Genomic DNA, 14,983 nt, shown 5'->3' with positions numbered 1-14,983 from the left:
AAATTTGTATCCTCAGCCTGATTTTTCAGGCTGTTTCTCTGTTTGTCAAATTTTACCAATAATTCACCACAACTATGTCACTTTTCTTTGTCAATATTTTTGAAGAGCCAGATAGTTTCTGACAGTGGGAAGGGACATTGTTTGAAGTTTCCTATGTGCAAGACTTGTTTGCAATGTGAAACAACCCAAATCTTTGTGGATATTGTAAAATTGTCCATGGCTTCTTGGTAGTCATATCAGAAAACCCCACAGCAAACAACTCCTAAAAGTCACAGTAACATTCTCCCTGGAAAAAATCAAAACCAAATTTTGTTGTCCCAGCTTTTCTCATCTTCTTAATCTAGAGACTCGTTTAGTCACTTTATCATCAGATTTTTCAGTGTCAATATCCAACCCTCCAAGTTCATTACTACCCCTGTAGGAAATGCCCAGTGAATGAGGTGCCAGTAAAGTGCAAGTTTCCTTTTCATTAAAGTACCTTAAAGAAACAAATAAGACCTGGAGAAGTTTCTCATACATCATTACATACATAGAGCCTTTCTAATTCTCATTCGTGTTTTTGGTCTTACTGCTTCTGAGAAATAGCCCTTCGGGCAACAGAAAGATGGTGCGCCAAACCACATTTCTTAATAGAGCCTGTCATAATAAATAAAAAACAGTCGAAGAGAGAAAGAGTGAAGAAAAGACAACATCCTGATTTCCAGTAGCAAAAGAGAGAGAGCCCTTTGAAAGCCCTAATTTAAGCCACACTGATGCCATAGATAATTAAAAAGACAGAAAGAAAAATGAAAGCAGGACTTCTGCCTTTAAAAGAGCCCAGATCTAAACCTTTTCCAAGCCAGTGCTGTGACAATATATTTGTATCTCTGAAGTTTCTGTCATTTCTACTTTCGTGGATGGCACTGCATTTTTCCATGCCTGCAGAAGGGAAAGCTTGTGGTACGCCTAGTTCACCTAAATATGTGCAGGAAGCTGTCACCTGCACCCATAGTTTGAGCTGAGTACAGTCTGCCTGCGAGGTGGGTGTGTAAATTTAGACAAGCAGGCTCAAGAGAAACTTGTGGAAATGTGCCATCATATACAGTGTTTCTTGGCTGGTGAAGCATCACCCTAGAGATCCTATGACAAAGGTGACATTCATCACCAGTGGACAGTGAATTATTGAATTATGTCTATGAAACCTAGCTTCCATAAAATCCAACAGAAAACGATTCAGAGAGTCTCTAGGTAACGGAACAATTAGAGTGTTTCAGAAAATTTTGTGCACATAACAACAAACACTGACAATTTTAAATTACATGCAGAGTGTAGGGGTCTTTTCTTCATTTTGAAAAAATTTTGTCCTTTAGTAATGTGTCCATAGTTTTAACTTATTAACTATAACATGCTCCAAAGTAACCTAAATCTGCACACCACAAACATTAGAACATGGATGTTTTCACCAAAATGATTCTATAGTTCACTACTAGGGTGTAACAAGTATTACTTTGGAGAGGTAAAGTTTTCTTTTGTTAACTGGGCAAGAACTAGACATTTATAAAAGAAAAGAAAACAAGTTATATCTCATCAAAATTCTAATCATGTGTTGAATTTAGGAGAATGATCTTCAGTGAGTTTGTGTCAGAAATATTCTAAAGGAAAAGTCTTTTAATTTATAATTCTGTTTCTCTGAAGTATTTGTGCCACTATAAAGTCAAACACACCATCACTGAGAGTCCTGTGTCTTTTTTTGTGGGAGGGAAGCTGAGGCTGCCTCGTAACCCAGTAGACTCTGTATTGCAGTATATAAAAATAAGAAAAATAAAAATTATTACAGAATTCTCTGTCATCCACATCTAATAAAACACAATTCTGGACTGAAATATAGTAGTAGCCATCGATACAATTGAGAGCTTGCAGGAACAGTCTAGTATCCACCAGTCTGCTTTATATTTGGACTTACATGTGCATAAAATAATCACACTTGGGCAAAAAATGTTTTATTAATTATTTTAAAGATATACTGCTTTAAAGTGCCATGAGAATTTAAATACATACCTTGGACATTTCCAATTCTCTTTCCAAGATTTCACTATGGATGAAAATGTTTTGCAGTATGACGATGGAGTAGAGCATCTTGCAACTCAGTATATATTTCGTTTAGCTTAGTTCTTGTGTCCTGTGCAGATTGACTGACAATGAAAACTCATCAATCTTATATTCAACCTACTTTAACATGGATTTTATCCCTTGGGTTGAGCCCCAGATCTTCCTCAGCACCTCACACTCTCTTCATTGGCCTGTTTCAACTCCATCTTAATATCACAGTGAACAAGGGCCTTATATTCTTCCAGCACAACTAGGTTATATGAGGTAAGTTCCTTAACTTGATTCATAACCTCTTGGGAGAAAGTTCCAGTCAATAACACCTGAGAGACCAGGCTTTTGGCACACGCCTCCAGTGCTGTCACTTTTCACCCAGTCATTAACATTTCATTGGCAGATGCGTCACACATCATTTTCAGAAATGTAACAGTAGAACAGCCATCTGGACTGTCCAAAACTCATATAAGGGGTTTGGAATAAATCATTTTCTTTAGCCCACACAAGATCACAAAGGGGCAGTATGGATTCACCTAGTCCAATGGCAGGGCCATTGACTGACACAACAACAGGCTTTTTAAATTGAATAAAAGTATTCATAACGTTCTTGAAGGTGTCCACCATTTCAAGCCTTGCTCACTTTCTGTCATTCCTTAAATGTTTCACAAAGTACCCAAAATCAAGACCACAACATAAGACACTTCCAACTGCACTGAACTGCACTAGTTTGCTGTCATCTGCAGCAGCCGTATACAGAGCATTAAGCCTTTCTTTAATTGCTTCTGTATTCAGTGAGTTTTTTGTCTGTCGATCTAGTTGGTAGCAATATCTGGGTGAATCCATCCTCTTTCTTCACTACAATGTCTCTGTATGTACTGGCACTTTCTGTTAGCTTTATGGTAAAGTACGTCTTCTGAAAAAAAGATTGCTCTCTGTCGTCATGTGTAATATTTGTTGGGCCACCTTTCGCTCTTGGAACTGATGTATGTATGTCTGTTGTTGTAATGGCTGCTAGTGGGTCTACTAATATCACTGTAGCTTTTTGGGTAGCTGAGCCTGTGTCCATGGAAGCAGTAACTGAGCCAGATATCTGAGACATTAGTGGGTGTATCAGGGTCCTGTTCTCTATTCCAATGTGTTCTGCACTGGGATCTGACAAAGGGTCCCTGACAGGTTTCCCTTCTGTCACGTTGAAGTCCACCATGTCCTGCTGATCTACAGTAATAGGGTCCACTTTCTCAAGTACCTGAGAGCCACTCAGTTTTCTTGTTGCAAACAAGTGTCTTGATAGTTGAATTTAGTAGATCTATATTCTTTGTGTGAGAGAGAAGTTAATCTGCCTTTCTCTTGATGTTCTCACTGGCAGCAAATGACACGCTGGTTTTGGATCTGTGGTGTTTGACAGTCACTAGTGTTCTAGGAGAGCTCTTAGAATAGTTCACGCTGGTAGATCTGGAAGTTCTTCCTCTGGAATTGTTTGAAAACATTCTACATCTTCTGGTACATGCCAGTTTTTTCTGTTTTTCTATCTTTCATCTATTAAAATCATTTATACATTTTTCACATCTCATGTGGTGCTGCTCTGGCTCCCAAGTGTCATCCTGTTTGTCACAAACTTTCCATGAAATAAATAGATTATGTTCTCATTTTTGTCTTGTCTTTTGTCAACAATAGTTTCAACCTCAAGCTCCTGGCAAGATATGAGGAAAGACTCAAGATTGGAGCAGTTGCTGTGCCATCTTTGTTTCCATTGTGTCTCCACATAGCTTCCAGTGATTTACCAGTTTCTGCGTATGGATGAGCCACTTCTACTCCATCACCACTTGTTTATGAAAATTATGTGAAATAGCAGCTATGCTATGTTCCTTAGGCTCTCCACCCTTAGTCTCTGGTGGGAAAGCTTGGACTTTGTCTCATGGTGCATGATAGGTAGCTCAGTAGCCTCCTGTTAGAATAGCTAAGTCCACAGCTCCTACTGTCTGGTGTAGTGCAGAAAGCTTTCTTCCTGCCTGATGCTCTTTTGTGTTTCTTTGTTTAATTGTGGTTGCGATGATGATTATATTGAACATTATAATGTTACACCATTTTTAATGTTACACTAGCTTACATTCAGTAACACAAAAATCCTTATTCCTGTGTAACTTAACTCCATTATTTCACTTACTATATTCTCAAAAATTATGCATTGTATGTCAAAAACATAAATTAGTGATTTTTTATTAAATATATTATTGTTTTAACTTATGTTGAGAACAAATTATGGAGGTGCACATTGTTAATTTTTTATCATTTATATTTTTCATGCATTTGTCTTTACCTTAATCTTTGATTATTCATAATACTTTTGAGTGTGTGCTCATTCTACCCTGAAGTACTCCATAAAACATTTATTAAAGGGTAGTCTACTGGTGAAAGGTGTCCACTTTTATCTGGGAATGTCACAATTTGTCCTTCACATTTGATGAACAATTTGTTTGATCAAAATATTTTGGTTTGACAGCTTTTTTCCTGACTTCACTTGGAATATATTTGTCTACAGCTTTCTACTATCTTAGTTTTCAGATAAGAAATCCACCGGTTATTCAGTTAAGAAATCTACTGGTTAATTTTGAGGGTCCCTTTTGCATGACTAGCTGATTCCCTTGTTTACCTTAAAAATCCTCAAAATTATCGTTGCGTATGTTTTAGATAGCTTAATTATCAGGTAAGTTTGAGTTTGTTTCTTTGAGTTTCTGTTATTTGGCATTTGCTGAATTTCCTGGGTGTTTTATTTGCTGACTTAAATTGTTGTGTTCTTTACTATTATTTTGTTAAATAATCTCCTTGATTATATGTCTCTCCCTTTGAAAGCCCCAAATGCATAAGTATGGCTGCTTCATGGTGTCTCTCAGGTTTCTAAGCTGTGTAAAGCTACCTTGAATCTTTCCAGCCTGTGCTGATGACCACCATGTGTTTGACTGCCCCCAAGGATACGTATCACAGTGTGGGGCCAGATTGTCAGTTGGCCTCATAAGGCTGATGCATCCCAGATTTCAATTCCTAGACTTCACTCATTGCAGTCTCGTTAGTGCACCACAATGTTGCAATCTCTAATTGTGAGGCACACAGAGCTCTTTGTCTCATGGCAAAGAAAATTAAGGAGATGGATGCAAATTGTTTGAAGCAAAACTTTTATAAATCAAAGTACAAATGTCTTCACTGTGGAGGTGGAATACGAGTGGTTTATCTACTCTGAGACTGAGGCTTACGGTTTCTAAAGACAGAGATGTACAGAAATGTACTTACTGGTCGTGGAGTAAGCATTTTTTGGGTTGGTCGTGAACCTTGGACTTAGATTAATCTGGAAATGAAGTGATGATTTATAGAAGCTTCTAAGCTCAGCATTGCAACTTGGCCTGGGACCAAGAAGGAGCTGACATGACAGCTTGACCTGACCTTGGCCTAGGACCAATCACAGGCAGAAGTATTGTCTCATGACCACAATAATTAAGGAGGTTGGATGATGCAAATTTCAAGTAGGAAGAAAAGGGTAATAAGCAAAAGAAGAAAACTCTCCACAGTAAAGAGGGGATTTGTGAGGCTTTCCAACTATAAATCTGGGCCATTACTTTTTATGAACAGGAAAGACTGAAATGTTCCGAGGTGTCTATGAGCTGCCTTGCAGAGAGCACCACTTCAGCTAGGTTCAGAACCTGGCCTGGGAAAAATGAGAGGCTAAAGTAAAAGCTTTATCTGGATCGCTGGGCTGGGGTAAAGCAGAAGCTGAAGGGATAATTCATAAAAGCTTTTCTTGCATTCAAAGCATGTCCAAAATAGAAAAGAAAATTATTTCATCAGAGCCCACTGGAGCCTACTGTGTATCACACCCACAATGGGAGGAGTGTGTATATTCTTGAAGTCTGCTGATTATGTGAATGAAAGAGGCACTTATTCTGTTGGCCTTGTTCTCTTATCTCTGTAGGCATGATTATGTTTTAGGAAAAAATGGCAAAAGCATTTTCATGTTCTACCTTGTTTTCTTATTAGTGTAGCTGTGGTTACATCTTTAGGATATCCTCCTGTTCAACTTTTTTTTTAATCAGTGTCTGCAGCCTGAGTTTTCAGGCTGTTCCTGTGTATAAAAATGTTAATCAAGAATCACTTCTAGATTCCTCACTGTTTTTTATCTCACACTTTCATGATGGTAACTTTGTGTATTTTGTAGATGAAATAAAGACTGTGTTAAGGGCTTTTCTGTAGAGTTCTCCACTTTAGACATGGAATCAAGGTTCCCTTTAGAGTACATTTGAAATTTTTATATTAGTCATGTTCAATCTGTACTTTCTTCTTTTAAAATAAAGGTTTCTAATACAGGAATATATTGTTTTAATTATTAGAATTGAACATTTGAACACTCTAGTACTAGGGGGCTCTTTTTCGTAGCTGTAAGATTGTAAAAGACATTTGACCTATGTCTGCATTCTGCCATAGAACTCCAAAAATCTTTGCAATCTCCAAATACTGTCTTTTAATATAACAATGATGACTCAGAGCTACATGCTGGGGTTTGTCAGTGAAAACACAAAGGCATTATTTGAGGGTAGGGACTCTAGGGTCCACTCTGCATCATTCCAAAATGACAGGTGCTGCAAGTAATGGCAGCAGCAGCCCATTTAGAGAGGCTGCTTCAAAGATACGAGGTGCAATGAGGGAGGTGAAGCCAGGGCTGTGCACTCTGTGAAACTGCTGGAAACTGAGAAAAGGCAGAAACCACACTCACACCCAAGTTCAGTGAACAGAAGCCGCACTTGCTCAGGAGCAGTGGCAGTTGCCCCATCACAGATGCAGACTCAGGCATCCCTCAGCTTTCTGAGACCTGGGAAGCCATTTTTCCAACAATGGCCCTGAAGTGACTGTTCCCATTGCCTGGCCTCTCCCAGCTCCCATGCCCACTATGACATTGTACAAATGTGCCATCATCCACAGAGATTCTGGTCTTATATATAGTAGAAGACATAGATAGAATTTAGATTTTCCTAAAACAGTTTATTGCTCACCAGTCTGCTTTTATATGTGGGCTCTGCAGCAGTACTCGATTACATGAGGCAGAGTCCTTCATTTGCATCATAACCTATGGGGTGAAACTTGCAAAGAAACCTTAGAGACCAGACCTGTGACACATGCCTTCTCTCCTGTCAGCTTTCACCCAGCAATTAACATTTCATTGGCAGACGCTTCACCAATCTGCTTGGGAAATGTAACCATAGAGCAGCCATCTGAACTCTGTCCAAAAGTCACGTAAGGGATTTGAAACCAAGCCTTTTCATTAGGTCACGTGAAAGCACAAAGAGGCAGTGTGAATATACCTATTCCAAAGGATGTGCCACTGACTGGTAAAACAAAAGGCTTTTTAAATTGATGGAAAATATTCACGAAGATCTTGATGGTGTCCAACATTTCAAGGTTGTTCTGTTTCTGTCATTTCTTAAGTCCTTCACAAAGTACCAAAATAAAGACCACAGCAAAAGACACTTCCTGCTGCACTGAACATCATGAGATTGCTGTCATCCACAGCAGCCCTATTCAGAGCATTCATCATTTCTTAATTGCTTCTGTATTCAGAGCATTCTTTTTCTTGTTGATCAAGTTGATAGCAATATCTGGGTGAATCCGTCCTTTTTCCCCACTACAACATCTCTGTTTGTGCTGGCACTTTCTGTTAGCCTTATGGTGAAGTACATCCTCTTGATAAAAGGCTGGACTCTGCCATGATCAGTAACATTTCTTTGCCCACCTTTCACTCTTGGAACTAATGTATGAAAGTCTATTTTTCCGTTGGTTGCTAATGGGCCCATTAACACCACTATACATTTTTTGGTACCTGACTCTGCAGTTATGGAAGTCATGGAAGTCTGGTTCACAGTCTGAGTCAGACATCTGGGAAAATAGTGGGTGAATCTGGGTCTTTTTCTCTATTCCACACTGTCCTGTCCTAGGGTCTGATAAAATCCTGATGAGATTCCCTTCTGCCTCTTTGAAGACCACTGTATCCTGCTGATCTGTCTCAATAGCGTACAGTTTCTTGAGTTCCTAAATGCCACTCACTGTTTTCTTCTTGTTAAAGGGGCTGTGAGGGCAAGTGTCTTTCTTGATAGTTGGATTTCCGAGCTCCATATGCTTTGGGTTGGATAGAGGTGACACTGGGTTTCTGCTGCCTTTCTGGCTGGCAGCACATAACTGGCTGCTTTTGAATTTGTGGTGTTTGCCAGTGACTAGAATTATAGGAGAATTCTTAGAAAACTTGGGGGTGGTAGATCTAGAAATTCCTCTTCTGTCATTGTTTGAAAAAGTTCTGCTTTTTCTGGTCCATGCCATTTTTTTTTTTTTCTTTTCTGTTTTTCAGTCTGTTGTTTGCTAAAGTCATACATATCTTTTTCACTTGTGCTGTTCTGGTTCCCAGGTATCATCCCGTTTCTCCAAACCTTTCCAATATTAAATACTTTTTTCTTTTGAGAGGGAGTCTTGCTCTGTCTCCCAGGCTAGAGTGCAGTGGCACAATCTTGGCTCACTGCAAGCCCCGCCTCCTGAGTTCATGCCATTCTCCTGTCTCAGCCTCCAGAGTTGCTGGGACGACAGGGAGTCTGCCACCACCACCTGGCTAATTTTTTGTATGTTGCTTCACCATGTTAGTCAGGATGGTCTTGATCTACTGACCTCGTGATCCACCCTCCTTGACCTCCGAAAGTGCTGAGCCACTGCGCCCGACCTTTTTCTTCTTTTTTTCTTTTCCTTTTCTTTTCTTTTTTCAAACAGAGTGTTGCTCTATCACTGGAAAGGAGTCCAGAGGCATGGTTGAGCAATCTGCCTCACTGCAACCTCCAACTCCAGGATTCATGTGATTCTCCTGCCTCAGGCTCCCGAGTAGCTGAGATTACATGTGCCTGTTACCACACCCAGCTAATTTTATGTATTTTTAGTAGAAATTGGTTTTCGCTGTATTAGCCTGGATTGTCTGGCTCTCCTGAATGCGTGATCTGCACGCCTCTATCTTTCAAATTGCTGGTATTACAGGTATGAGCCACTGTGCTTGACCTCTGTCTTCCCACTTTTGCCCTGTCTTTTGTCAACAATAATTTCAACCTCAAACTCCTGGGAAGCCATGAAAAAAGACACAGGATTGGAGCAGTTGCTGCCTCAACTTGTTTCAGTTGCATCTCCACATAGTCATTTGTTTCGGCCTCCAGTGCTTCACTACATTCTTTGTACGGATGAGTCTATTCCAGTTTGTCACCACTGGTGTAGTGAAAATTGTGTGAAATAACAGCTATGCTGTGTGGCCTTAGGCTTTCCACGCTTACTCCCTGGTGAGACAGCTTGGGCTTTGTCTCATGGTACATTATAGCTGGCTCAGTAGCCTGAGGTGAGAGTAGCTAAATCCACAACTCCTACTCTCTGGTGTCGTACAGAAAGCTTTTACCTGCCCATTACTCTGTTTTCCCTTTCTTTTGGTTTAATTGTTATTGCTAGTATGATTGCATTGAATATTCTAAAGTTATTCTACTTTTAGAGATATGGTAGCTTACCTTCAACAACATACAAATCCCTTACAACTGTAGAGCTTCACCCTCATTATTTCACTTACTGAGTTCTCAAAATCTTACCTTTATCAATTGTACGTCAAAAACACAAGTTAGTGATAGTATTTTTATTACGTATACTAGTGTTTTAAATTACAGGGGAAATAAATTGTGGAGGTGTACATTGTTAATTTTTCACATTCTCTAATTGCTCATTTATTTATCTTAATACATATTCATTCAACTGCTATTTAGTGTCTGTTCATTTCACCATGAAGCACCCCATATGGCATTTTTCAAAAGGTAGTCTACTGGGAAAATATCTCAGCTTTATCAGGAAATGTTATAATTTTTCCTTCACTCATGATGGACAGCTTTTTGAACATAAGATTTCTGTTCAAATGTTTTTTCTTACAGCATTTGGAATATGTTAATCTATTGCTTTTTGTCCTCTGAGTGTTCAGATATCCGCTGATTATTTTTGAGGGTTCTTTGAACACGAGTAGCCACTTCTCTTGCTGCTTTCATGATTTTCTCTTTTCCTTAAAGAGTTTAATTATCATATAATTTGCATTTGTTTCTTTGATTTTCTCCTACTTGGAGTTTATTGAGCTTGATATTACTTAACACTACTGGTTCTAAATAGTCTTCCTGATTCTTTGTCCCATCCTTTCAACTTCCAGTATGTGTAATAGGGCTGCTTCATAGTGTCCCACAGGATTTTAGGCTGCCTTCTCATTACTTTATTTTTTTCTATCATTTTCTAAATTAATAGTGTCAACTACTCTTTCTTCAGTTTTGTTCTTCCCCCATATCATGCCTGCTTTTAAATATTTGTAATAAACAAATACATATATTATATATAGAAAGACATTTTTAGGTTTTAGTATAATTTAACTCTTTGTATTAATAATGTTTGTTCATATATTTTGTGCTTCTCTTGTTTATCCTATTAGCTTATTAAGAAGCTTAATTTTAAATATTATGTTTTAGTAAGACTGCCATTTGGACTGTATAAAAAATGTTTTGGAACATAATTTTTTTCAGTTCTTAAAATGAACCATACTTCTCTATTTCGATCTCTGATTTATGATTATGCTGGTGCTGTAAACGGGCATTTAAATTTAAAATGCTGTAATTTGAAAACAAGGTTTTCTTATTCTATGGAATGAAAAGGCTTTGTTTATTCATTATATAGCTCTTTCTGTGCTGTACATCAATCTTACTGGACTTCTTCTTCGGTCTTTTTTGAGCCGCACTGTTTTGGGGTGCATATCTGTAAAACCACAGTTTGTTTCACACACACACACACACACATTTTATATATATATAAATCACACACACACACATTTTATATATATATAAATATATATATTATATATATTTATATATATAATATATATATATATATAATGTGTGTGTGTGTTATATTCGTGTGTTTATGTGTTTAGTTTTGAATGTTTTTGTCCACAAATGTCTAACCTTTTAAGAGAAAAAGAACAATAAGGAAAACATGTTCTGGCTTTTTAAATCTTCTGACAGTTGTGCAGAAGGACAAAGAGCCTGCATAATGTTTGGAGAATTAAAGAATGACTATTCACCTCTGTCGGGATCTCCATAAAGCAGAAGCAGCCATCAGTGCACAATTCCTCCTGAGATTTGGAAGACAACGTCGTTTTAGTTCATCATGGCTCTTGTAAACTGTGTCAGAATTATTTGCAAGGCAGCATACCACAGTTGTGGTTAACAAAGCATAAGTAGCTGCTATTGATCTGTGCTATAGAATTGACAAATTTTAGTTTTGGTTTATTATACAAACTTTTTTGGAAGGTATAAAACTTCAGTTAGACTCCAGTTATCTATAATATTTGCCTCATACTAATCCTGCCACAGCACCTATTGTATAATTGAAGAGACAGGTATACAGTGCTCTGTAGTACATTGCAGCACTTTCTCTGAATCTACAATCATTTTGCTTTGGTCAATTTGTCTTTGCACCTAAAGTATGACTTGCATAGAAGTCACAAAAGTGAATCCTTCGTTGAAGAGTACACTTACACCTGTGTGTGCCTTTTTAAGAAAGAGCTTGTGTCCAAAATTGCTGGGTTCTTGGTCTCACTGACTTCAAGAATGAAACTGGAAACACTCACGGTGAGTGTTACAGTTCTTAAATATGGTGTGTCCAGAGTTTGTTCCTTTAGACGTTCAGATGTGTCTGGAGCTTCTTCTTTCTGGTGGGTTTATGGTCTCGCTGTCAGGAGTGAAGCTGCAGACATTCATGGTGAATGTTACAGCTCTTAAAGGCAGCGCGTCTGGAGTTGTTACTTCTTTCCAGTGGGTTCGCGGTCTCATTGGCTTCAGGAGTGAAGCTGCAGACCTTTGCAGTTGAGTGTTACTGTTCATAAAGGCAGCGTGGACCCAAAGAGCGAGCAGCAGCAAGACTTACTGCAAAGAAGGAAAGAACAATGCTTCCACAGGGTGGAAGATGACCCCAGCGGGTTGCTGCTCGCTGACTGAGGCAGCTTGCTTTTATTCCCTTATCTGATGCCAACCCACATCCTGCTGATTGGTCTATTTTACAGAGAGCTGATTGGTCCATTTTGACTGAGGGGTGACTGGTGTATTTACAATCCTTCAGCGAGACAGAGTCACAGAATGCTAGTTAGCTAGACCCAGAGTTAATGAGACTCAGAGTACTGATTGGTGTATTTACAAACCTTGTGTTAGACACAGAGTGATGATGGGTGCATTTATAATCCTTGAGTGAGACACAGAGCCTAGACGGAAAGCTTTTCCAAGTCCCCACTAGGTTAGCTAGATACAGAGTGCTGATTGTTGCACACAGGATCTTCCTGCTAGATATAATAGTTCTCCAAGTCCCCATCCAATTCAGAGGCCCAGCTGGCTTCACCCAGTGGATCCTGCACTGGGGCTGCAGGCGGAGCTGCCTACCAGTCGGGAGCCAGGCCTGCACTCCTCAGCCCTTGGGCTGTGAATGGGTCCTGGTGCCACTGAGCAGGGGGTGGTGCCCGTTGAGGAGGCTCAGGCTGCGCTGGAGCCCACCACAGGAGGGGAGCTCAGACATGTTGGGCTGCAGGTCCCAAGCCCTGCCCGGCCAGGAGGCAGCCAAGGCCCAGCGAGAATTTGAGTACGGCGCCGGCGGACTGGCACTGCTGGGAGACCCAAAGCAACCTGTGCAGCTTCTGCCCTGGGTGCTAAGTCCCCTCACTGCCCTGGGCTGGCGGCATCCGCTGGCCACTCCTGGTGCAAGGCCAGCCCAGCCCACACCTGCTGGAACTCACACTGGCCCTCAATGGCAGCCCCGGTTCCCGCCCGTGCCTACCCTTCCCCATCTCTGGGCAAGCAGAAGGCGGAGGCGCCATCCTCAGCCACCCCAGAGAGGGGCTCCTACGGTGCCCTGGCTGGCTGAAGGGCTCCTCAAGCGCCGCCAGAGTGGACACTGAGGCTGGAGGCCGAGGACGCTCTGAGAGCACATTGTCACCTCTCAAGCTCACATTTAAATTTGTTATAAGTAAAATATTACATATTCTGGCATTGACTTGTTTGTTTTCCACGTATTCTTCTTACTTGATCTTCAATTTGTTTTTTTCTCATTTAAGAAATTTGGTTAATTTTTGAAAACCTTTTGTGGTATTTTTTATATCACAGTGAGCTCTTTGGGACTTCAATTAACATTGAATTTAACATCTCAATTAACATTGAAAACTTAAAATAGTCTACTGTGAACAATACTAACTTGTGTGAATAATCTAATGTTTGTCAACAATATAAAAATATGCAGATCTTGTAGTGTTCCATCCTTCCCAATTTATATTGTTGTTTCTCATTCTATCTGAGCACACAGTGTTCACTAATAGTTAAGATTGCCAGGGTTGTAATAATAATAACATGTTTCTTTTAGAGAAGCATTCGTCACAATTCCCTTTAGCTTTTCTTTATCGAGATATTTTGCTTGAGCATCAATTAACCAGTTACAAATGTCAGGTCTGATAGCATTCTTTTCTATTAAAACTTGGATATCTCAACACCTTCTGACTTCAGGTGGTTTCTGCTAAGCAGTCCCCTGTTACTTTTAATCAAGACCTTCTTGTATATAGCACGTTGTCGTTCCCCTTTTGTTTTTACAACTTTCTTTGTATTGGTTCTTGATTGACTATCATATTTTCTGATGTGTCTATCATTGACTGTATTGTGGTTAAAGATTAATCTGCTTTTTAATATTCATATTTTTGCAGTGGCAAATCTCTCCATCTTTTGCTCTTGTTTATAGTTTACCTAATATATAAAACTAGTGTAATTTTTTTCTCAACAGCTTAAACATTTGTGACTGATTGCTGGCATTTCTATCTGAGAGTGACTTCGGAGTTAGACAAAAGAGAAATGAACGATTATTTAACCAAATTTTCATCTGTCCTTTAAAATACTGGAAAAAGAAACACAGTTATTTAGCACATAAGTCATTCTTTGTTTTTTACAGAAGCAGAACTCAGGTCCTCACTTTGACAATGCAGATTTCAATTTTGCAGACTTCATCTGTGACTACGGGGTGATATGGAAATCCACAAAGAATAAAACAAAACCAAAGAAAATTTGAATCATTTTGTAATTGTCTTTCTTATTAAATGTTTACTTGGTTGATATAAAGTATTGATTTTCAGGGTTCAGACTGTGTTTCATGGTTTGAATTTTTTTTGTTCTTTTGTTGGAACTGTTTGAAACTTCTAGCCCTGCAGTTTTGCTTTTATTTTTAGCTATGAAACACCGAGTGTTTTCTGATTTCAGAGTTTATTGTTATTTATGAGATTTATGTTTTGTCTATTGTTTAAAATGCTAAAACTGAATGTTATACATCCAATTTGGAATCCCAGATACTAGGTTTTTGTTTCACTGGTTATGTTATAAAGTTTTCGGTTGCTTTTTGTTAATTGAAATCATCAATTACATGTAAAATGTATGAGATTATAATCTCTGTTGTAAAGTACCTTTTGGTTTTATGTAAAACAAATATACAATAAGTGGCTTACAAAGTGACTTTCAAAGAAATATCTAAGTGAAATAATAAGAAAATAATGTAAGCACACAGCAAGATCAAGAAGTTCGATGATTCATGGTAGAAGCCTGTTTAAATAATTTTTTTTTTTAAGTCAGCTAACTGTGGCTGCAGGAGACTGTAGAAGGGGGAAAATTATAGAAGATAATCGCACAGAGCTCATCTAATTGAATAAGGTTTTAATAGTTCTGTAGATTTTACTTTAGATTTCACTGTAAGCCTGGTTCATGACTGGAAGTGGAATTGGTAAGACTGTTACTAGCCTATATTGCTA

The 14,983-nt window shown here is 38.9% G+C and overlaps 1 pseudogene; it reads right to left on the bottom strand.

The window, feature by feature from the left end:
• Positions 1–2,139: 2,139 nt before the first annotated feature.
• On the bottom strand, positions 2,140–7,998 carry LOC104674097 (annotated as a pseudogene).
• Positions 7,999–14,983: the final 6,985 nt, after the last annotated feature.

This window comes from Rhinopithecus roxellana, chromosome 22 (genome assembly GCF_007565055.1).
Source record: "Rhinopithecus roxellana isolate Shanxi Qingling chromosome 22, ASM756505v1, whole genome shotgun sequence".
Classification (NCBI taxonomy): Eukaryota; Metazoa; Chordata; class Mammalia; order Primates; family Cercopithecidae; genus Rhinopithecus; species Rhinopithecus roxellana.
The sequence above is the reverse complement of the archived record's forward strand: the minus strand, read 5'-3'. Positions and strand labels throughout refer to the sequence as shown.